Raw genomic sequence first — 25,165 nt, 5'->3', positions numbered from 1 at the left:
GGCAGGGGCTCCGAGGCCACCCGGACCTCCGAACCCTCCACCCTGGGACCCAGTGACTTTGGGGGGTGCTGTTCCCAGAGGTGCTGAAAGGGGTTCACAGATGCCAGTACCGCCAAGGCCCAACCCACAAAGGACTTCCAACCAGAAAATACATCTCCCAGGGGTCCACAGACCAGAGTGCGGTGAGAGAGGACCCTGTGCTGGAGGCACGTGGCCTGCGAGTGGGCGCTGGGGGGTGAACTCCGCTCTTTCCACTGGGGGCTGCACCCACCGTGCTCTGGGCTAGGCCGATTACAGGCACTTCCTCTAGGCTGGGCATGACCTTGACATTGCCTGGAGTTTCCTGTTCTGGGGGAAGGAAGGGGCCTCTCAAACGGCCGGGCCAGGCAGGAACACAGGCTCGGGCTTCTGTGTTGGGGAGGCGGGAGCTGTACCGCGGCGCTCCCCGGGGGTACCCAGCACCGGCAGCGCGCCCAGTGGAAGAAGTAGGGGCTTCAAGACTCCCAAAGCCAGAAGGGCAGGTTCCAGGCGGACACCACAGCTGCCAGGCTGGGTTGCCCCCGTCACGAGGCTCACAGATTCCATGGATGTCATCAGACTGGCAGAGTTAGTGCTCCCCAAGAAATGGAGGCTGTCACCCCACCCAGTGGAGTGGCAAGAGCTTTAGGAAGCCACCATGTGGATAAGGGTGGGCCCAGAGCAAGCCTGAGTGGGAGGCTGGGCTGGGTCTTCACCCCCAGAGTCTGCTTTGACACCAGAGCCTCAAGCAGAATTCTGTGCTCTAGACAATAAATTTCCACACAAGCACACAGAGAGCAGCGTCTCTGCTTCCGGCTGCCTCGTCTCCTAGAATAATAGCTGTCTTTTTTTTTTTTTTTTTTTTTTTTTTGAGACAGAGTTTTGCTCTTGTTGCCCAGGCTAGAGTGCAGTGGCACGATCTTGGCTCACTGCAACCTCTGCGTCCTAGGTTCAAGCGATTCTCCTGCCTCAGCCTTCCGAGTAGCTGGAATTACAGGCACCCACCACCACGCATCTTGTGTTTTTAGTAGAGACGGGGTTTCTCCATGTTGGTCAGACTGGTCACGAACTCTCGACCTCAGGTGATCGGCCTGCGTTGGCCTCCCAAAGTGCTGGGATTACAGGCGTTAGCCACAGCGCCCAGACAAATAGCTGTCTTTTAATTACACGGAAGGGTCACCAGAAAAAAAAAGGAAGAAAAATAGCCAGTCACTAAAAAATCATCTCCATGCCTAGAACCTCGCAACAAAGTAGCTGAGACACCAAGCAGGTCCAGCCAGGCACGGGCTCGGGGCAGGGTTGTGGGGCCACAGTCACGATCCCTCCACCCACAGGGTGGGCTGACAGATTGTGGAGACTATGAGTACCGTCCTTCCATACGGCTGAGCGCCCAGGCCCTGGGCTTGGCACTGGGAACACAAGCCAGCAGCCCGGCCCCTGTAAAGTCCAGGGGAGGGGCGTATTTGAACCCATTCATCACATCAGTTTTGCATGTTAGTGTGTTGAGCACTGCAGGCCTGGAGTAGGGGAGTGTCTCACTCAGAGAAACCATGGAAGGCTTCCCAGAGGAAGCAGCACGGGAGCTTTGAGGGAAAGTGGCAGTAACCAGGGAGCCTCTTCAGAGTCCAGGTAACTCCGAACTGCAGTCTGCCCGTCTCCTCTTTATCTGCCTCCTGCCTCCCCGCCTTTGCTTAGGCTGTTCCCCCACCCAGAATGCCTTTCCAGGACAGAGCTTCACCAGCCTCGTTCCTGACTTCTAAGCCACAGAGAAGCCTCCTCCGGGTACACCACCTGACCCTCAGCACTTCGTAGCTGCCTCTGCGTCCCAGGCCAGTGTGGGTCGGGGTGAGGGCTCTAGCCCCCTCGGAGCGCCCACATCAACCCCGCATGCCGGAGTGGCTCCGGAAGTTGCCGGATATTGCCGGCTTTGGGGCGATGATGCCAGCTTTGGGGTCGATATTGCCGGCTTTGGGGGGATGCGTCAATATCAATTCAAAGTGAGCAAAATATTCTCCTTTCTCTCCCCATAAGGGAAATTTGAAAATTGGGTTTACCGGTCAAATTAACAAAATGTGCCTTCCCAGTTCAGCTTCATCCCTGGGACTAGTCACTTACGTAAAAATACATATTAAAAATAAGTGAATCATCTCCACTCTGTAAAAACAACAATGCAAAGCAAATGTGCATGCATGTAGCCAGGGGCAAAACCCAGATCACAAAGACCCGCCACGGTCATCCGCCTGCGGCGGGGTCCTATGGGGTCTGCATTTCTGTCTTCATGTTCATACAGTTCCCAGCTATTTCACAGTGAGCTGATTCCTCTTAAGGTAAGGAGAAAATACAACATTTTAAAATACAAGAATAAGGTATCGATATTACAAATTGCAGTTTTAATTGTATGAAGTCCCCCCGCCCCATGTCTCCACCCCCACTTTGAAAGTGACAGGTTCTCGGCAGCCCTGTTTCCAGGCCGACGCTTCCGCACATGGCTGCACACACGCCGGCAGGACGTTGGGCTCCTGCTCTGTTCACTTACCATTAAAGATAAGCATCTCTTTCCACCAAGACTTCATAATTACGGTGGTTAAGGGCTGCAGCATCTTCCTCCCGCAGCCTGGATTCTCGCTTTAAATTCGGCGGGGGGAGCGAAAGCCTGCAGAGCTATTAGGGGGAGTGATTGATGGTTCACTTGGAGCAAGGCTAGCTCAGCCGCACACCCCCGGGAGAGCGTGTCGGCCTTATTAATCCTGTGTACCTGTCTGGTCAGGGAAACGACTGTGTCATGTGCCCCCAGAAGAAGCCCTGAGCTGGCCTTCTGGCTGCCCTTGCAGCCCCCCAAACCCAGTGGGGGAACATCGCAGACCCCAGCCAGGGTCCCAGCCAGGGGGCCGCAGGTTGCTCCCTGTTACTCCCATTTTGCTCCCTGGAATTCAAAGTCCTCTCAGGCTTGATCTGTCGTACATCTCAAGCTGGGTCCCTTGTCCCCCAGCGGGCACTGTGGGGCGTCCTCACTGCATCCCCTCAGGTCAAGACCCTTCAGAAGTCCCTATACACACAGCTATAGTCAGTATCTGCTCAATCTGTCACCCATTCCCGCATCCCCCCTCCTACTAACCAAATGGCAGGCTGTGCCTTATGCAAACGCCCCCCAGGCCCCAGAACGCAGCTCCCCAAAGAGGAGAATTCAGGAGGAAAACGGGCGGGCAGGCAAGTTTCTCTTCTTTCACCTAAATCTTACTCCTCCTCCCGTTTTTTTTTTCATCTCAGAAAATGGCACCAGCACTCATCCAGTGGCCCAGCTGGGTCACCCTCCTGTGACAGCCCCCAGGGCAGCCACAGTCATGCCAGCATGAGGCTGCAGCAGCGCCACCTCTCAGCAATTCTTAATCCCCCACTTCTTCTCCACTGGGATGGGACCAGCAGCCTCCCAGCTCCCGTGCCGGCCTATGGCAATTTGGCTCTAATCCCCTTCTCTCTGCACTCAGGAGCATATTAAAATGCCAATCTGAACACACGTAAAAATAAACAACACTGTCCTTACGACAAACTCCAAGCCCCTTCCTACATCTGCAGGCCCACCCTCTTCCCATCCAGTCTCCATTGCAGAGACGGACTCCCTGACGCCTCCTGCTCGGAAGGAAGGAAAAGGAGCAGTAATAGATGCAGGGCTGGAGATGGCTTGACTGGCTCGGAAGAACCCGTTGTTAAATTTTCAAGAGAGCTTGTGAGCTGTTTTTTAAACATTTGGCAGCTTGAACCAGCCATGGTGGGAGTATTTACACCAGGGAAATTGGCAAACACCACATCCCAGGGCTTTAGTTCAGCACCAACTCAACTCCCAGTTCTTCCCTCACTAGCCCCAAATTCAACAAGGAATTGTGGACTCACAGAATTGGAAAGGGTCAGTCTGCCCTTCTCGTGAGAATCCCACTTCACTCATTCATACACACCATTCAGTCATTCAACAAATGCCATCTGACCATCTCCCCACGTCGGGCTGTGCGCCAGGCCCCAGGTTGCTTGCTGGCCTCAAGCGCTTACAGTCTAAGGCGCACGCTGCGCATATATGTGACAATGTGGCAAAGTGCTTTAGGGATGGCCAAGGCTGGGGTGATGGCCTGGACGAGGTCACTCCTCGGTTATTTCCTGAGGACATAAACAAGGAGACCCCGCACTGTTTTTACCACGACTCAAGTGATTTAAGCTTTGGAATTTGTTCAGATTGCCTCTGTGGGCCAGCACGTGAGCTTATAAATTAGGAACGATGTCGGAGGCAAGTTACAGCAAACTCAGCCGGCGTCCGTCGGCTTAAACAAGTGAGGCTTTTATTTTTTCCTCATTTAGTGAGAAGCCTGAAGGTGGACTGTTGCTGGTGTTGGCTCCACAGCTCCATGAAGCCCTTGGGACCCTGGGCTGGCTCTTCTCCCTCCTGTCCCTCGCTGCCTGCCTGCCGGCATCGGTCACAGGAGGCTAGTGGGCTTCCACCCCCCCATCTGCAGGTCAAGGCAGGTCAGGGCAGCAGGAGCCCTCTGTCTCCTGTTACCAGGGGCCTTAGCTGGTGCTTTCACAGTCTGCTGGGTGTCCCTGGAGAGAGGCTGAGCTGCTTCCTCTCTGAGTCCCAGAGCACAGCCTCCAAGCCCCGACCAGGTAGAGCAGCGTGTTTGCCTGAGCTGAGCAAACAACTCGGCGCTATCGTCAGAGAGCTGGCAGGGCGGCCGGCTCGCGGCTGCTTCTCCGCCTGAGGAGTGAGATAATGCTGCCGTCCTCATCTGTAATCAGCTACCTAATGAGCTACATCGTTTGCCTGTCCAAGCTGCTACCTGGCAGCTGGCTGGGAGCCTGCAGAAGCCCCATTAACCTTTTCAGTTCTTGCAAAGAACACATTTACCAAAGGATGAGGGATCTCGGGTCCAGGTGGGCCAGCCCGGGACAAGGCAGGAGCCTGAGAGCCAGGACGGCGCCCTCCCCAAGTCTCACGAACTCTCCTGGAGAAAGGGGCTGATGAGAGTAATGCCACCTAGAGTATCTGTAGAGTATCTGGTAGGTCTTAGTTTTCAATGGCCGGATCCCCTCTCACGAACTTCATCAGAACGTGGCTGGTCAGGGGGTGCCTGAAGCCTTGTAGGATCCCCGGGAAACCAAGCTTGATTCTGCCCATCTGGGAACAAAATCAGCTGAAACACGCAAGCACGTGCTGTGCACATGCCCAGACGCAGACCCAGAAGCAAGGACTCCAGCAAGGGCACGTGGTTTATTTGGGAGGTGATTGCAGGATGGCGGGGAACAGAGAACGAGGCAGGGAGGAAGGGGCCAGCCCAGGCAGCTTCATCAAGCGGTCACTGCCTCCACAATGACGCTCCATCTCAGGGCCTCTGGCCCCGGGGTGGACACAGCTTGGAGCATCCTCCTAAGGGCTCGCTGCTGGCTGAGGGCTGCTCCCAAAAGACCTAATTCTCTGGCACTTTGACCTGCTCTGCACACAAGAGAGCCTCAGGGAGGCATCATGTGTGATGTCAATGGGATGTCAGGCCAGAGGGCAGGGAGGGCAGAGAGCAAGAGCATGGGCAGGGCCCCCACTGCTCTAGGGAGCCCCTCTGCTGCCTCAGCTCTGCTCAGCACCCGGGACACCAGGATGAGACCCTCTGCCCCATGCTCACCGGAGAGAGGCTTTCTGACACTCCTGCCTTTCCCCGCTCAGTCTTGCGCAGAAGCTTCTGCAGGGGTCACCCAGGCCCATGAGGGACCTTGGCCACAGGACTTCTGGGGAACATTCCTTTAGCTTTCTGAGCTCTGTGGCACAGGAGGGCAGGGGGTGCTTGGAGCGGTCTCGAGTCAGGAGAGCTGTGGTATCTACTGCACCCACCTCAGGGCCTCCGCACACACAGTTCCCTCTCCCTGAATGCTTTTCCCAGTCTCTATGTATCTGAGTTGCTCCTCGTCTTTCAGGCTCTGCTTGGATTTCAGCTTCTCGGAGAGGCTGTCACGGCCCTCTCTCTCCCTTCGACCTCTCTCTGTTACCATCCAGCACATCATCCGGTTTCATTTTCTCCGAAGCACCTGCCCACTGTGTCTCCAGAATAATCTTGCTTGTTTACATATTTATTCTCCATCTCCTCTTCTAGACAGAAAGGTCTAGAAGAGTCACAGCCTCACTTCCCTTATTCATTGAGGTGTGCCCAGTACCTATGCCTGTGCGCAGCATGCAGTGGGGCCTCAGAAAGCATTTGCCGGTGAGTTATTGATGAACTGTCTCTGGGGTTGCTGATTTCTCAAGGTAGTGTGCATGAAGGGCTTAGCAAAATGCCCAGCACTTAGTAGGTGCTCAACAAAATGCCAGCTCAGAAAGGGGTGATGCTAGTATCGTTTTCCTGTCTAGCCTCCCCATTTTCTGAATAAGGTGACTGCAGCCCAGAGAGGGTCGGGAACTTGCAGGTCACACAGCACATCCTGGCAGAAGACGGATCAAGAACGCTGGTGTATGCCATGACAGCCCTCTCCGTTTCCACTTCACCCGCGGTAGCTCAGGCCCCTAGAGAGTGAGCCTCCAGGTTTTGGAATAATAGAGGGAAAAGTTATAGCTCTCCTATTCCTCAGGAAAAATTAATTCCACTGCCAGGCATTTGTCCCCCACCCTTCAGAATCTGGAGATCAAATGGCCCTGCCTTTGCTGCCACCATGCTCCAATGTTTCAGAGTGGATTCTCAGGTAAAATATTGCCATCCCAGTGGCCCTGGGCACAGCAACGCCCCAAGTAATCTTCCCCGACACAATACAAATGGGACACAGTGTCGCCCATCCGGGTTCTAAATGAGAAAGTTGGAAAACAGAATGCAGAGGCAGGAAGCTGTTCTGATTGCAAGGAGCTGAAAGTAATTGCCTTCCGGGTGCACCTCCGCCAGTGTGGGGGGCCGCCTCCCCAGCCCCCATCCATCATCCCATCGAGCGGACTTTGAATATTAAGTAAAGTTTTATTTATGGTTCTTCTTGCGGGCTTATGACTCTCAAGCGAGGCAAGGATAATAACAAACCCTCTCACACAAAAGTTAGGCTATAAAAAAATAATTAAGGAAAATTTTCCCCGCAGTACAGGCAGCTGAGAAGCTGAGTCCTTCTGCAAACAGACTCTGCCGTGGCCTTCATAATGAAAGCAAATTGCTTCTGCGCTGGAAGTGGCAGGCGTGTGGGGAGTGGGAAGTCAGGCCAGCTCCTCCCCCTCCAGCCGCCCCGACGGCGATGGGCCCTGGGGGAGGTCACAGCGCTGGCACCCCTGAAAAGAGGCCGCCTTCGGTCCACCCTCGGTCCACCCCTAGTTGAGCAAGCCCCAAGAATGCCAGGAAGCAAAAGTTGTTTTTGTTTCTTTTCTTCTTTGCAGAAAGTGAAAGGTGCACTTGCAACGGGCGGCAATAGAAGGACAGGCTGTTTGTCAGGGAACGTCAGCCTGTTCAACTGGCCCCAAGTTACCAGGAGGGGTGGATAAGAGGGATCAGGACGATCTCTCTTGGCCCCGGCTGCCTGTCGAAGCCACCGCTCCTTGCTCAGAGAACAAGACTTTCCCTGCCTCTCTGCATGCGGAGCAGCCCTGTAGCCTCAGTTTCCCCATCTGCAGCCTGGGGACAGGGATGAGCCTCCGGGGCTATTGTGAGGCCCAAGATCAAGTTCGGGATGCCAGGCATGGGCTGGGCCCTCAAGGGGGCAGACTGTGGCTGGAAACTGAAGGCTGGTGTTCTGTCACTGCCAAGGTGGCCTGAGCTTTGCCACCATCCCTGGAAGAGCCGCACTCTGTTGCATGTGGGTGGCCCTTACCACCGCGATCACCATCACCTCCACGGCTCTCGCTCTGTGCCAGGCCCCACGCTGAGCGTTCCATCCATGTCATTATGACCAATCCTTACAATAACCCTGGAGGCTCATCCCTGTCCCCAGGCTGCAGATGGGGAAACTGAGGCTGCAGGGCTGCTCCACATGCGCAGAGGGGAAGAGACATCTTGCTCTCTGAACGAGGAGCGGTGGCTTAGACAGGCAGCTGGGGCCATTTCTCTAAGTGGAGACGCACGGATGGATGGAAGCCTGGTGCGTGTTTGCCCCACTTCCCCCTTTTATTGCTGGGTCTTAGTCTCCGTCATCAGCCAGGAGCCCTGTGTGGACACTCATTTTAGCAACCCCATTTACTAAATGGTATGGAGCATATATTTCTGTGTTTGGAGCACATGAATTCAAGCAATGAATATTTACCAAGGGCCAGCCCCGTGCGTGTCAGGAGGGACAGCACGGCCGCAGCACGCCCTGAGAACAGAGTGGGAGCAGGCATGGCACAGTGTCCTGCCAGGTGGACAGCGTGTGTGAAGACCCTGAGGTGGAAGGAGTATTTTCCCCCAATGGTTCTTCTGTCACTGTATGTCAGCCAGCATTGAACATTCTGTTTCTGCAAGAGTGTCTCTGTGTGTGCGTGTTGGGGTGGGGGGGTGGGGGGCAGGGGGACAGTTTCCCTGTTCGCATATTCAACAGAGACTGGTATCAGCACTGTGCCCAGCAGGAGGACGCAGGGGTGAGCTAAGTGCTCCGAGCCCTCTGGAATCAGAGCTCTTCCCAGGCTTGAAAGTGCTCAAGGGGCCTCCTAAGAAGAGCTCCAGGGCTGCGGCTGGCCTTGCTCCTCGCCTCAATGCGCAGCCTCCTCGTCTGGAACGCTCTCCTGCACCTTGCTGATTGTCACACGCTGCTTCACCCCTGAGAGCCCAATGCCAGGGTCGCCTCCTCTGGGAAGCCTTCCCTCAGTCCCCCGGGCTGGAGTGCTTGCCCCTGTCTGTTCACACGTGGACCACTTCCATCTGGGGAACATATTTACATGGCTTCCCCTCCCCTACCCAGGACTGTAGGGAGCAACCTGTGTCCGCCAGGCGGAAAAGGAAGGGTGAGAGCGTGGTCCCCGGGGCCGGCTGTGCCGAGGCAAGGGGGAGTGTGTCGGAGGGTCCCAGGCTCACTCTCCTGTGTGAAGACCCCAATGTCAGCCTGCACCAGTGCCTGGCAGGCCTCCATGAACTGTTTGGAGGGATGGGGCCTGTGCGGGAAAGAAGACCCCAGGAAGACGCAGCCCCCCAGGGCCTCCTGCTAGAAGGATGTGCCTTCATGTCAGAGTCCACAGCCAGCCTGAACCTCCTTAGAGGAAGTCGTTAAAACACACGAACACGGAGGCCTCAGCCCAGCCTGTGCAGCCAGTTCCTGAGATTGGCGTGCCAGGACCTGGGTGTGGAGGAGACGCCTGTGCAGAAGGACAAGCGTGCCGAGGCTGGCAGCCCCTGGCAGGAACCAAGCAAAGCATTGGCCACAGCCAGACCCCCAGTCAGAGCCCCTCCTCAGGGGGCCACTGTGTCCCCTGGATGCAGAGAGGCAGGTGGACAGGAACCCGAGCTATAGGGGCCCAGGACACAGGACACTGGGGGGATGGGCATCCTGAGACCCAGTCCAGACGAATGGAGCAGAGAAGTGGGCCTCACTTCTGCCAGCTCAGCTCTCCTGGGCCCAGCCTGTGCTGCCCAGGGAAGGCCTTGTCAAGCCTGGGTGCAGGGCGGGGTTTCCAAGGCATTCCAGCCCAGGGAAGGCCGCCTCCAGGGCTGTGCACCAGGAATCCCACCCGCCTCCCCCATGTGTGCTAACTGGACTGCCCACATGGCTCTGGACACAGCCCATTCTTCCTAGGGCATGGCCTGGGCCTGTGTGTACATGGGGAACAGGAGAGTGTGTGTGCGGGTGTGTGTGAGGGCGTACGATGTGAACACGTGTGTATGTGTGTGCACGTGGGAGGCTGCTGGAGGGTCCGTGCCTTACAAATCAGCTATAGCAGGGTCTCTTGAAGAGCCAGCAGTTGACCCCTCTCCCTTCCCCAGCCTGATTCCAGAAGCTTCCTTCATGCCCGCCCCTCGCCAATGCCCCAGTCTATCTTGGTCTGTCTGCTTTGTCTTGTGTGCGTCTCCCCCACACTGGCCAGGGTTCTTAGCACTCCTTGTCTCTAAACTCCATCCAGGAGGCCAGAGACCTTGCCCTTTCCCATGCCTCCAACGTCACTGAGTTAGACCTGGGCAAGCCACCAGCCCAGGCCCACTGTGCATGATGGCGTCCCAGGTGTAGTCACAACTGCCTGGGTGGTCGGGGCAGGCCGGATGGGCTCTGGGAAGATCTGGCCATGGCTGCTCCGGGTCCTGAGGCCAAGCGGCCCCCTCCGTGAGAGCCCAGCTGCCTGGCACTGCCTCAGGGACAGTTTTTTCGAGATGGGACCAGGCATCAGGGTTTAGGTCACGAGAGAGGGCGAATACCCATGTCGGCCCGGCCAGGGAACACTGGATCCACTGGCGAGGAGTGCGGGGCCGCTTCCTGCCTCCCGGGCACGGCTGCTCTCCATCTGTGCGCGTGGCTAATGGATGCTCCTCGGGAGGCCTGGAGAATTTGTTCCTGGGGCCCAGTTGCCTCCTGGAACGTGAGTGGGTGACTGACAACATTTCAGGCAGGGTGCCCAGCCACCCCTTCTTAATAACCATGTGGACATTCACGCCCTGCCCAGACCCTCTGTTGCCCAGGGAGGCTCCCAGTCCTTCATATGGGCCAGGCTCCTGCCTCGCCCTCTGCAGCCTCAGCCTCCCTCCTATGCTGAAAGGCTGAGTCAGGTGAATTCAAACCTTCTTACTATAAAGCATAGTTCTCCAAACATGCCCTCACCCACGTGCCCCAAATGCACAAAACAGATCAAAATGGCCCAGGGGGGCCGGGGCCACACAAGCAGCCAGGGCAATGCGGGGCCCAGGGTGGGTGCTGAGGGCCGGCATCCCTGCCCCCAGCCTTGGTGGGTCACTGCCTCAGTTTTCTCATCTGAGAAATGGGGATGACGTCATCCTCCTGGTAGAGGTAAAGTTTGGTGTCTTGCAGGCCTGGCTTTGTCCTTTGCCTCCCCAAGCTCATGTTCCTTATCTGTAAAATGAAGAGACTCAAACCCCACTCACCTCCCTGACAGCCATGTGCTATTCAGACCCATGATGGTGGCCACAGTCACGTGGGTGGCTGGAGAGAGGGTGCCACGAGCCTCGGAGAGGTAGGGCCAGGGGGGTGAAGGCTGAGGGCTGGGGGCTGCCTCGTGTGCTCCCCTGAGGAGTCAGCTCTCTGCAGCCCCTCTCCAAGATGCCTGAGGTAGGCTTGGGAGGCATGAGGGCGACCTCAGCATTTTTCACCAGCCCCACACACCTCACAACCCCCTGGACACCTGGAGATGCAGGTCAAGACTGTCTAAGAACTATTGGCATAGTCTCTATTTATCCCCCTGAGTTCTTCCCTGTGTCTCATGAGGAGGAAAGGCACAGTCTCACATCTCCAAAGCCAGAATGATGATGGGGTCCACTCTGACCCTGAGCTCTTTTTCTTCTTTGTCAATAACATAAGGATGGCACCAGCCTGTCTGACCCTAGAATCCATCACTCTGCAATGCCTGCCTGGATGGCTGCTGACCTTCACCCAGAAAGCCAAGACTGTTGAGATAACAGGACCTACTCAAAGAGAAAGGAAAACACGGCATCTCTGTGGCAGGGGGCCAGGCAGCACTCTGGTCCTGGGGTGGGGACCCGTGGGGGAGGTGTCCCTGAGAAGAGCACATTCCTTCCCTGTGCAATGGAAATCCCTGGCCCCAGGTGAACACAGTGGGAAGTGCTGGAGAGTGGAGAGCAGGGCTCGGCCACGCCGGCTCTGTCCCTCACCTGCTCTGTCTGTCTGGATCCCCCTGAGTCCTCAAGTCACTAAAGCACTACCATTTACAGTCATTTGCTAAATGGATGGTCCACACCTGGGCAGCTTGTGCCAAACCCCAAGGCAGGGTCCATCCTGCTATTCCTGAATGAGAACCTCCGAGGCTGGGCTGGGGACTGGAATTTTCTAGAGTTTTCCAGGTGACTCTTCCACAGCCCATGAGAAGACCTGGATGAGGGGCCATGAGTCTACACGCCACCGGCAGCGCCAGGGAAAGCAGAGGCGTCAGGTTCGGAAGGCGCCGGGCAAGCCTGGCTGCCCTGAGAACATCTCCTTCGGGTGATTTTAGGTGAGTCACCTCTCTGGGCCTTCAAGAGCCAGCCCAGTAGCACCCTCCCCGGGATGGAACCGTTGGGGTTCCTCCCACCCTCCCTCTGTGCCCATACGTCTTTCCCCCACACTGCCACAAAGGCACTCAGCACAGTGAGTGTTGCTTCCCATGGAAGCTGAGCCACCGACTGCCACCCCCACCAGCTCATGCCTCATCTGTGCCAGCTGAGTGGCTGCCTTGAGTAATTCTCACGGCGACCACCTGCCATTCTGCCCACTTTCCTGGTCAGTAAACAGTGCCTCACACAGAGTTGCAACCTGGCTGAGTTGCAGCTCAGCTCCCCAGACTCAGAAGCAAGTCAGGTTTCAATCCTCGAACCTCCTGGAAGGCAGAGTCCCCAGACTTCACCCTCCCACCCTCCCTCTTCCTCTCACAAACAGTTGTTCAAGGTCCGCTGTGTGCCAGGCATTGTCCTGGATGCCAGGGCTGTGAAGACACATCAGAATGGCCTGCCAGGGGAGACAGATGCGGGGCAAATGCTCGAAGGACAGGGTGGCAGGAGCTGGAACTGAAGGGAACTCAGGATGTCATTCAGACTACAGGGCCACAAGGAGGAAGAACGTCGCAGACGTCGCTTTGGGGTATGCAGAGATGCCACAGAAAAGACAGAAAGCCTTTGCTTTCCTGGGGCCTCCAGCACATAGCAGGAGTGGCTAAAAGCCCAGAGGACAAAGCAGAGCTTCCAGCCCCTTCCTTGCGCATCTCAGTTCGTTGAAACCCCTCAACCTCATGATTGGACCGGCCCGCATCTGTTTATGCACTCATTGGGATCCGCGCTGACAATACATTTGTTTAATTTCCAGCAAGAAGGGGAAGATTTGCCAGGGTCAGGGATACGTCTTGCATAAAACATTCTGATTAAACTCTGTTGGCCAGAGCATTCCTTTCCCGTCATACTTAGAGAAATCTGGTTGTTTCCTAATTGGAGTTGCTGCCTCGCCGGCGCGTTCACCATTTACAGTTCATTCTCTGCCAGATGTTGCTAGATGTAAATTCCTCCCCAGAAGGGGGCCCAAGGTGTCTTGGGAGAAGTGCTAACTGGCACAGGCCATGGGACGCCTCTGTGCTGAGCTGGAGGAGAGTCAGTGTCCTAATGGGAGGCCGGGAAGAGGGGGTGGTTATTTAAAAACATGGGACCAGGGCCGGGTGCAGTGGCTCACACCTATAATCCCAGCACTTTGGAAGGCCAAGGCAGGTGGATCACAAGGTCAGGAGTTCAAGACCAGCCTGGCTGATATGGTGAAACTCTGTATCTACTAACAACAAAAAAAATTTAGCCAGGCATTGTGGCGCACGCCTGTAATCCCAGCTACTCAGGAGGCTGAGGCAGGAGAATTGCTTGAACCCGGGAGGCAAAAGTTGCAGTGAGCCGAGACCGTTCCACTGCATTCCAGCCTGGGTGACAGAGCAAGACTCTGTCTCAAAAAAAAACAAAAACAAATAAACAAATATGGGAGCAGCAGAGTGTCTTAGCGTCATCAGCTGCGTGACAGGCGAGAGCCCACTTGGAGCCCAGCAGTGCAGCCAGAGATGGGGGGAGGGCTATTGTGCTAGCCTGCTGAGCGCTGAAACTGTCCTTGTCCTTGACAAGGGGCTCGCAGAAGGGCACTGCTGGAAGCCAGAAAGCAGGAGGCCTCACTCAGCCTTGGACGGAGCCGAGAGATCGCCAAGCAGGTGCAGTAAGGAGCTGTCTGCCTCCCGAGAGGGTTTTGAGTGACGGCAGACTTTGAGTGTGTCCTGAGGGGATTGAGGGGAAGCAGGAGGAAGAATGGGGAGCCACCGCTCACTCCACATCTATTCTGTGCCAATTCTTCATATATTTAGCAGTCCCGCTACCCAGTGGTTATTACACCCATTTTTCAGATGTGGAAGCTGAGGTTCGCAGAAGTATAGTGGCTCATCTGGAGTCACAGCCAGAAAACAGAGGCACAGGGATGTGAACACAGAACCCAGGATCAGTACACCTGGAGCCTGGCCCACTGCACACAGTAAAACCCACAGGAGGGCAGAGAAGGGGGAGGTCACCACGACCCTTGGTACATGCCCACCCACAGGAATACAGAGGTCCCTTTTCACTGCGCAGGCATGGCTCACCATCAGTCAGTATACAGGAGACACAGACTCTCCCACAGCCCCCCTTCCATGTCCACAGCAGACATTGCTAATCAATCACAGCACGCCTCTAGGCGCCAACACCAACAACCAGGGTTGGTAGACTAGATGGACCAATTCGCCATCCCGGGCCAGTTTTCTGATTTTAGTGGCTGAACTGTCCAACACAGTAGTCACGAGCCACATATGGTTACCGGGTGCCTAAAATGGAACTCGCGTCTGAAGTGCATTTAAGTACCAACAACATGTTGGATTTCAAGACCTAGTCTAACAAAAAAGAAAGCAAAGTATCTCATTAATAAATGTTGTGTAGATTACATGTCAACATGATACTATTTGGATATACCGCGTTAAAATATATATATATATAACTCTAATTTCACTGGTCTTGTGTACTTTTTGGGAACGTGGCTTACGTTCGGTCTCCCTCGGACAGCGCGGGTCTGGAGTTCAAGCTGCGCGAACAGCGCCCCTGGTGGCCGAGGGCGTAAATCCATCTCACCACGGGCGTGTTTTTCTACCGGAGATCCAGCGCAGGCGCCTCCACGGCCCCGCACCTGTTTCCTCATCTGTGAAATGGGGACAATAGTAATTCCTATCTCATAGATTGCAATTGAGGAGTAGATGAGTTAAAATGTGGAAAGTATGTGAAGCAGCACCTGGCACCGTTATAAGCACTGAGTGACTGTTGGCTATGTTTCTATTACAACATCTTGTTGACTGGGAGGTAGATCCCAGGCCCTTTTCTCTCCTGGGCCTCCCGATCTTGGCCCCACTCCAGAGCAGCCTCCACCCCCCAGGAGAGATAGGAGCTGACGTCCAGCAGGAAGAGCACAGCTTCCTGCCACGTACACCGGAAAAGACCCGGCCAGGCCAAAGCCACCACGGGAGCCACTTCCTGTGTTTCACTGATAAGCTTCCCCATCACCCCTCACTGGGGTTCTGCTTCCTACCTGAGCTCTCGAACCCTGAGCCACAGTTCCAATCTCTGGAGTCCTCAAAGCCCCTGACTCTCTTGCTGTTCCCTGACTCTCCTCATAGCATGGTTGCTGACACTGATGCTTTCAGGGAAGCTGCTTAACTCCGTCCCATTTCCCAACAAGCTCTGAGAGTCATTAAAAATAATAGTAGTTGTGCCTTTGCAGATATAAAGCAAGAATGGCTAGTTTTTGGCATTTCTGCAAAGCTTAGAAGACACAGAAAAATTATTTTAAAAAGGAGGGGGGAAGGCTTTTGTAAATCTACCACCAAGAGTCAGCCACTAGTTACCAGCTTCCTAGCTCCCTTTCTAGAGCAGTGCTGTCCAATACAAATGTAAAATGAGGCCAGCACCTCCCAAAGTGCTAGGATACAGGCGTGAGCCACATATCCTAGCTCTTTGGGAGGCCGAGGTGGGCAGATCACCTGAGGTCAGGAGTTCGAGACCAGCCTGGCCAACATGGCAAAACCCCATCTCTACTAAAAATACAAATTAGCCCAGTGTGGTGGCACATGCCTGTAATCCCAGCTATTCAGGAGGCTGAGGCAGGAGAATCATTTGAACCCAGGAGGTGGAGGTTTCGGTAAGCTGAGATCGGGACATTGCACTCCAGCCTGGGCAACAAGAGCAAAACTCCATCTCAAAAAAACCAACAACAAAAAAAAAGTAAAGTGAGCCACACAGGTGATTTCACAATTTCTAGCAACATGTTTTGAAAAGTAAATTTCACCTGGCTATCAACCAGGTGAAGTTAATTTTAACAATATATTTTATTTAGCCCAATGTATTCAAAATATTATCTCCATGTGTAATCAATATAAAAATATTAGTGAGACAGTTCACACTCTCCTTTTGAGCTAAGCCTTTGGAGTCCCGTGTGCCGGTGCACTCACAGCACCTCCCAATTTGGTTCCAACCGCATTTCAAGTGCTCAGTACCCAGTGGCTCATGGCTGCCATCTCAGACAGTGTGGGTCTAGGTGCTTTTTAAAGCAAATGGGCAAGGGTTGAGTGTGGCGATGCTGGACTGTCAAGGCCTGTGGAGTTTGGGACGCTGCTGGTCTTCCTTCCTCAGGGCCTGCTGCTCCATGCGCACCATATAGAATCCATACTCCTTCCCAAGTGCTCCACACATTATTAGGTGGGGAATAATTGGATGCCAGGAAAAGAAAGGGCAAGATAACTCCATGGCGCCCTGGGTCAACAATGGAGAAGCCTCTGAGAGCCCTCCAAGGGTAAGAAACAGGGAGTCCCCGGAAGCCCTCTATCATCCTCATTCACGTCGCTGCGGCCCCGTTTTCCACACTTCAGTTTCCCCGGATTTCGTACTCCAGGCAGAAGCTCCAAGACGCCTGGCACTTCAGGGTTTGACATCCTGCCAGCTTGGGCTCCGAGCAGTGGGCTCCCCTTACGTTGCAAACCGCGTGTCTCCCAAGATGAAAGACTGTAAGAGAAGATAAAAATAGTTCCCGGGGAAGGGACTGCTTCAGCTGGCCCAGTGTGTACAGTCCCTGTTTCATCTCTGATGTGAATAATTCATCTCTTCTAAAACGCCGCTAAGTTAGGAACATCACCATTGCATTTTTTTGATGAGGCACTTTTTAAAAACTCATAAACACCCAGCACATTAAGAGGAGAGCCTGAAGTACGCCATTTAGAGCCATTTGCTCAGGCAGAAGCAGCGCGTGAGCCGCGCCGGCGGCTTGTTCCCCAAGGTGACATATCAAAGCCGCCTTTGGCTTCCTCCCTTGCTTAGACGAGGGAGTGTGACCTTGTTTCTTTTGAAGAGTTTGCAGAGGTGGCCCTGGAGAAGGAAACAGCCCGGCCAGGGAAGCAGGCAGCCTGAGAGCCGGCCCTCGGCCTCTTCGGGCCTCTTCTCAATTACCCCGTGAAGATAAGCGCCAGTAAACCACGCCGGAGTGAGGCCAGCTCAGTGAACGTTCTTGAAGAAGCCAAAGGGCATCTGGTAAGGCTCTGGGGATATGAACGATAATATGGATAACTGTGACTCATGCCACCATTAATCACTTACTGCATGCCTGGCCGCCCACACTAACAGCTCTAGATGTGTTATCTCATTTCATCCTTGCAACGCTGTGAAGAGGGACACTCTTATTATACCCATTTCACAGATGAGGGCACTGAGGCTTGGAGGGCAGGCATGAGTCATTTGCAGGGCTGTCTGCTCTTGTCCTTCTCCAGGTCTCTCAGTGGGGAGGGACACTCCCCTCCAATTGATGATAGTCCCTGGAATCCCAGCTGAGCCCAGAGCAAGTCTGCAAAGAGGTCACTGAGCTCTCTCACGGCGTTTCACTCTCTCCAGTGACCCCGAAGCCTCAGGTTCCCCTAGTTCACCAAGCTCGGGCTTCTGGGAGTGAACCTGGTCCTGCTGCCTGCCCCACACATTGTACATCTTTGTCTCAGGTCTTGGGGGACAGGACTCAGGTGGCCCTGTCCCCTCTGTCCCCTCAGTCCCCAATGACAACTCATGGGTTCCAGGTTTTCTGTTTCCCTTTAGCAGGAAAATGGAGCCCAGCGGTTTGGTCTGGCTTCCCACGTGAAAAGTCACCTGCCTTCTGGACCCCAGGGGCCTCCCCTCCGGTACAGTAGAGCCAGGGTGGAGGGTGGCCCCATGGGGACAAGGCTTGGCAGAGCCATCAGGGAAGCGGCCGGCATGGCAGCTGTCCACAGCTGGGCCCAGGCCTGCCTCAGCGGTAGACACAGGGGCCCAGCTCAGGCCCCATGAAGAGGAAACCAGAAACAATTTTCCTCACCTCGCACGAATCCCATCCCAGATTCCCACCATTGGCTTCGAGGGAGCGGAGGCCTGAGCGCCTCTCCTCATGTGGAGCTCGGGTGTGGTGCTGGGGACTGAAGGCCTCAAAATCCCTGTCTGGGCCCCCGAGCCCCTGTCTCCAGAAGGCAGGGAGCTGCCCTTCCAGCCTTGGACCCAGTGTCCGTTTGTCCAAGTCCAAGGATTACGAAACGCGGGTGACTGCCCGGCCCTTCCCATGCTGCCTGTGTGGGCCGTATCCCAGCCCCACGTCGCGAAGCCCCAAGCTTTCTGGAGATGCTTGGCCTCATTTTATTCTCCCAGTAAGCCCCTGCAGTGGCCAGAAAAAGACTCCTAGCCCCATCTATCCGGCAGGAGAACTGGGGAGTCACAGCAGCGCCCTGGCCCCAGCTGGCAGAAGTCTGGCGAGCTCCTGGGATTTGGGATCCTCTTGGAAATTCTCAAAGGAGCCAGCCCCTTTTCTGCCAAGTGAGTCCCACTGGGCCCATCAAACTTTGCTCCGCATGGGTTTGGGGTGGCTTCAAGCAGGGTTTCCCCTGCAGAGGGACAGGGACAGCCCTGAGTTGTGAAGCGGGGCTCTGTGGCATATCCCCTGGCAAGGAGTCCCCTGGCCACACCACTGCCCAGGGATGCTGCCCCAGCCGGACCCTCAGTCTCCTAGGCCTGGACCGAGGCAGAGCAGGCTCGGGCCACACATGCGACCTTCTGTATATGTCTCTGTGTATATGTATATGTTTATGTACATGGCCCATCTCTGAGGCTGCTCCCCATTCCCCGGCTCAACCACAGTGGACACCCTGCCTTGTCCAGACTCCACCCTCACCTGGACTGCAGCTCGTCACAGTTGGCCTGCACACCCGACGGCAGCTCCTCGGGGCAATGACAGCGTCTTTCTTTTCTTGAGCTTCTCTGAGGCCAGCATACGGCACAGTTGAACCCATGTTTGTTAAATGAAGAAATGACCTAGAATGACCTAGAATGGGGCCTTACCCTTTCGCTCCCAGGACAAAGGCATTTGCTCCCTCCAGGGCTGCTTTGCCAGAACCACCACCCTTGCTGTCCTCTGCTTCACCCTCACCTGCCACGGCCCCCACTGCTTGTCCACCTTAAAGGGAACCCCAAAGCCAATGAGCGAGGCATGAAACCCTGACTTCCAGCTCCTCCCCACCTGAGCTCCTCCCACGGGAGCCTCCGGATGGAGAAGGTTCAGGCTCACCTGAGCTGGGACCTACCTGTGTTCCTAAGGGCATGGCCTTTCCAGCAACTGGCCCCAAGTCACCCTCTGGAGACGTTAGCGTCCAGGCTCCTCTGACCCTCAAAGGGAAGTTGCCTTTTGCACCTCCTGCCGGGGAGCACCCAGTGTCCCCGTCTTCTGGTGTCACCTGCTTCACAGCACATCTCCCAAAATGCTTCAGAGCAGTTTCCACTTTTCCACGAAAGAAACGACCCGTTTCCCAGGCTTCTTTGTCCTCTGGGCCTCTGTGGCAGCGAGCGCCGCCTTTGTCGTAAAATAATTTCGGGCACTTGCCTCTCTCTTTCACGCAGAACTGTTCAAGGCTCTTTCCTCCGACTGACTTTCATGTCGCAAAACTCCAGTAAGCTTTCATCTGCCTGGGGAAGCTGCGCCTTGAGGAACCAGGGCAGGGAAGGGGGGCTCCTGATGGTGAGCAGGGGATGTAAATGGGTGCAGAGCTCAGAGCTGCCTCTGCCCCCGAGTCCCGTCCCCAGGCAAGAGCCACCCTGCCTCACGCTCCCCCGCCTGCTCTGAGAAGGGCGCTGTGAGGCAGGCAGGGGAGAACCATCCTGAAATCCTCATCTGGATCATTGGTTCATTCCGGTGGCAAAGCAGCTCACTCCCAGGAATCCGGGTGCCTTCGAGGAAGCTGCTTTGGTGGAAAGAGCACCGGGGCAGGAGTCGGGCCTGGGTTCAAGTGACAGCAGGTGCTGAGTCCTCAGGGTCTAGACGCTTCCTGGCAGGGAAGGCCTGGCCACGTTACCGGCTCTGATATTTGCCTGATATAAAATGGGCCACTCGTTGGGATTTCACTCCTGTCTCTGAGTAGCCACCACCACGGGATTTTGTATTCCTTCTCTCTAAGAGGGACCCGCTAACTGTATACACTGAGATGCCACCAGGTTGGACCCCCCCGATCAGAGCTGCCACATCTCCCCGCCATGTGGCCCTGGGTGAGCCACCTCCTCCATGTGCCTCAGTTTCCCAACTGTGTTTCCTCAGTGTTGTGAGGACTGAGTTCCACCGCAAACCACTCACATGTGCCGATGGAGTGTTATGGTTTCTAAATACCTGTGCCTCATCATTGGTACTAATTCCCACCAAAAAAAAAAGTGCTGAGGTTTTCACCAGTGAACCAGCTAATAGCAACCTCAGCGGAGCTGGGCTCAGGGTAAACAGCCTCAGATCGTTTCGAAGCAGCCTTGGGACCTACAATTCCATACCCCGTGGGCAGCGGCTCTCCTCCAAGCCTCCAGCTGGGGAAGAGAACGGCCCATCTTCTTTCTCCACTTCCAAGCCGAGGGCACTCAGCCATGAGCCAGTCCTTCACAAATCACTCACTCTTCATTCTCACAGCAACCCTCACAAAAGCCCCATGTCACAGATGAGGAAACTGAGGCTCCACTACATGAAGCAGCTTTCCCAAGGCCCCATCTGTCTCCTGGTGAGCTCCTTCCCAGTGATGTGGCCGTGCTGTCTGTGGGGCCCCAAGGCTACCCCGTTTCACCTGACGGGAGGCTGTCCTGCCGCAGGACACCGAGGGCTGGGATGGGCCGCCTGGTCTCGGCTCCATGCTTCTGTCTACTCTGTGCCCCATGCTGCCAGCTAACTTCCAGCTGCCCAGGGACACTGCAGCCCCAGCAAGGTGGGCCACCCTGGGCTGCCCCCCGAACTTTCAGAGCCGTGGGGTCTGCCCATCTGTACCCATCTGTCTCACCTGCAACCCTAACAGCAGCCTCTGTCCAAGACCACCAGCACGGGCCTCCCCCACCTCACAGTGCCACCTCTCCAACCCGTCCCTGCCACCTGGAGCCCGAGGGACTGTCGGGAGCCTGCTGGGGGAGGAGGTCAGAAGGCGGAGGCTAAAGCGGAGAGCGAGGAGGGCTCCAGAAGTGCTGCCCCCGCCAAAGTCCCCGTCCAGTGGGGTCATTATTTTTCCAGCGGGGAGGCATTGTACACGCATTTCTTAAAAATGAGGAGGGCAGGACGTCTGCAGGAGCGTTTCCTGCGTTGGAGTCACCGGCAGCTCACGGCTCATTGCTCCCGTCTCCTCCGGCTGCAATTAAGCCAGAGATACCAGGCGCCGCTGCCGGCCCAGGTCAGTCCCAGCACAATAATCAGCCCTAGTTAAAGGAGGAGGATAAATAAAGGCGGGCCGGGACTCCAAGTACACCAGCCCCCGGTGACCATCTCTGCAGACCCAGACCACCCAGCTACCTTGGTCACTGCGCAGTCAGAGGACCCACAGAACGTTCAGGGCCTCCTTGGTGTGAAGCCACGGATACGGGGCCCCCCACGCAGGCCCTCAGTTTTCTCATCTGTAATATGGGGGAGCAGACAAGTCCCCCAAATTACCCTCTGCAGGCCTCACTTTGGTCCTCGCCATTTTAGCTGCCATGTCCCAATCTCCTGGGTCAGACCTGCAGACGCAGGCCCCGTAATCTGCACTTCCTGAGGTGCCCCAGGGAGCCCCTCCGTGGAACTGTATGTGCCAAGGCCTGAGAGGAGGGCAGGTGGCCGGAGGATCCTGGGGTCCCTCTCCCAGCGTAACCCCACCCCCAGGCCCTGTGGCTCCTCCCCCTCTGCAAAGGCATCAGGAGGGAGGTCAGGCCCTGGCAGAGAAGCAGGTGACGCAGGTCAGCACCCCGGGCCAGTGGGTGCTGCGGTGGCCTCGGGCCACAAGGGGGCAGAGGCGCCCAGCGAGGCTGCAGCCGTTCCGGCGATCCGGGCCTGCCGCGCTGCGCCCTAGGGTCCTGTGCCCTCCCCTCTCCTCGTGCCCTCCCCCCTCCCCCCCCCCCGCTCCTCGCCACAGGGGAGACCCCGGGGGGCAGGGGCGGGGGGAGGCCTCTCCGTGTGGCCTGGGTGGTCCTCGGGTCCTCGGCCCCTGCCCCGCCTCTTCCGGAAAGCTCCTTCCAACACTGCCCGGCCCTGCGGCCTCCCATCCCTGACCCAGGAATCCCATCTCACTCCAGCGCCTGCCCTCCCCTTCCACGGTGCAGGCGGCTTCATCCCTGCAGAGTCTAATTCCGCCCTCATTCGCCCCATTTCACAGGAGGGGTAAACTGAGGCCCAGAGAGGGTAGGGACTGGAGCCGAGGCCCTCCCTTCTGGAGCAGCAATCCTAGAATTGGGAAACTTTGCCTTTTGTTGTGAGAAACGCTGTTGAGAATTTCTTAATTCCCCTTTGGAAAAAAGACAGGTTGTGCTGTGTGCAGAAATCGTTATTCAAAAATTACAGACTCTGGTTGTTTCTATGGAAACATTTTTTCACCTTATGCAAATGAAGCAAGCGGCATGAAAACAACGCCTTCCCTTTCTGCCCCCCTTCTTTCTTCCTGGAACCCTGAAAAGCTGCTGCTGAAAGTTTTGTCCTCTGCAGAGGGGCTGGAGGCGGCCTCTGACCCTGTGGGGAGAGTTTGCTTCATTAACTCCCCGGCCTCTGCGGCCCTGGGCCCAGCCGAGGCTCAGGGTTCCCCGGCCAGTTACTCTGAGGCCCAGCTCCATTTCTCCCACTCTGATCTTTACAGAGTGGTAGGTGGCAAATGTCACTCCAGAGTGTCTCCCCTGTCCCCTTGAAAGGGGACCCCTGCTTCCCACCATACTCCTTCAGGAAACCCCACAGCAGGAGGGGCTATTTTTTACCCAGCCGGGACTGGCATTCTCTTGGGGAGCCAACCCCCTGCACTCACCCCTGCACTCACTCACCCCTGCACTCAGCTCTGCCTCCACCCCCATGACAGGACCTCCCAGAGCCAAGGGATAGGAATGCTGGGCATATCTTTCCTCTGGTTTTGAGTCAAGCCCCAGCATTGCTGCCTTCCAACTGTGTGGCCTTGGTCAAGTCTCTTTGCCTCTCTGAGCCTCATTTTCTTCCCTGCCACCCCCACCCTGCTTAGTTGGGGGTGACAGCACCTACCTTGCCAGGCTGCAGGGAGGGTGACACGGAGCAAGCATCTTCAGTAGTTAGCACACAGTAGGGATTACAACTGTAGGAATCCCCCAAGTTGCTCCTAGAGAAGCGGGGACCCAGGGTGAGGAGAGGCTCACTGGTGTGTGTGCAGCCGCCCTGGGAAAATTTGCTTGAAGCCACCCAAGAATCTCACCCCCAGCTGCTTGTGGCTTAGGCAGCCACTAGGAGGCAGTGTCTCACAGCAGCCACAGAGCTGAATTTGGAGCCCAGAGACCTGTGTTCAAGCTCTGACTCAGAGGCGTCCTCACTGGGCGATCCTGGAGATTATTTCCCCTCCCCAGGCCTCAGTTTTCTCATCCAAGGGGAGCTGAATCATCTGCACACCCCAAAGGCTGTGCAGGGACCACGAGCTAAAGGCCATGGGAAGGCGGCAAATGGACCCTGACACAAAATTGGTACCAAGAGTGATTCCAGGTGATGGGTGGGATTCGGGGATGGGTTTGGTCATGCCTTTGGGTTTGAACACAGAGATGAGCTCCTTGCCAATGGGAAATGGGATGTTAGTAACCCCTGAGTGCAGCGGCATTGCCATTAATCAGCTATCACCTGCTATTGATTGCAATGAAGTGGCCCCCGTCCAGGGAACCCAAGTGACTGCTGAACTTGACCATTACCGCAGTAACGATGACTCTAAGGACTTTGGTGAGGTGTGGATTCTTCTGAGTGCACTCAGGCTCTTACACAGAGAAAACGACAAGCTCGGATCCCTTAGCCTTCAGCTCAAGTCACAGTCTGTGAGCCAGCGAGCTTCATTGACAGCTCTAACAGAAGCTCTTATTTCATGTAGCTGCAGGGCTGATATTGACGAAAATCAAATACAAACTTTAATTGTGCAGGCCGCTGAGGTATAACAATGGAATTCATGCTCTCGACAAGTTTCTCATGTGAAAGTAGAACCCTGATTAGTGAAGAATCAGATCTCCAAACCTGGAATGAACACATCTGATCGGATCCAAATGAGACTGCCAATCTTGAGTCCCCGAGTCACACGGAGCCTCCCTTGCAAGTGGAGGCAGCTAGCCCTCTCATGTCTGAAGAGACTGCCTCTCCTCGGCTTGAAAACCGTGGGATAAACTCATCCAGGGCAGATGCCCTGGAAGGAGGTGCCCATTCATCTCAAGATCCATCACAGCCACCCTGTGGCCACGAGACCCACAGCTGGGCTCCAATCCCAGCATGCTCCAGGGGCACAGTACACACTTCACCACCAAAAGAATTGCAAGACTTCGCTTATATATATGGGGAGAAACTTGTGCACCACGTGCAGGGTGGATTCTAACGGGGTTGGACCACAGAGGGAGAAATATTAATCCAACATTAGACCAGGCCAAATATTTTGGCATAGCTGCACTTACTAGAAAGTCTGGATCCAATATGCTAGTTTGTATGGTGATACATTAGTCATCCATTGCCATGTAACAGATTACCACAAATTTCAGGCCACATTTTAAATCTCACAGCGTCTGTGGGGTAGGAAGCTGGGCACAGCTGAAGTGGCTCCTCTGTCCAGGATTCTCACAGGGCGGCAATCCAGACGTCAGCCAGAGCTGAAGGGTTCCCTGAGAAACCACCCACTTCCAGGCACACGAAGTCGTTGCAGGAGTCAGTTCCCTGCCGGCTGTTGGGCTGAAGGCCTCCGTTACTAGGCGGCTCTGGCTGAAGGTTACCCTTCTGCCCCTCTTCACCACAGTCACTCACTCTATCAAAGACTGCAAGCTGGGAAGGCAACTGAGAGCATCCGCTACCACCTTACAGAGGCTCCTCACAGCAGTCGGCGCCCATCAGCTCCGTCATAGTCTATTGTTTAAAAGCATGTCATGAGTCCATCCATACTCAAAGGAAGGGAGTTACACGAAGGATGAATGGCAGGAGACAGCGATCATTGGAAGTCCTTCTGCCACCAGCAGGAGGTGGATCTAACAGATTACGTGGTTGGTTCTTGACTAAG

Source organism: Aotus nancymaae, unplaced genomic scaffold, assembly GCF_030222135.1.
Source record: "Aotus nancymaae isolate 86718 unplaced genomic scaffold, 86718_ANA_hifiasm-v0.15.2.pri h1tg000011l, whole genome shotgun sequence".
Lineage (NCBI taxonomy): Eukaryota > Metazoa > Chordata > Mammalia > Primates > Aotidae > Aotus > Aotus nancymaae.
This window is presented reverse-complemented; position numbering follows the sequence as displayed.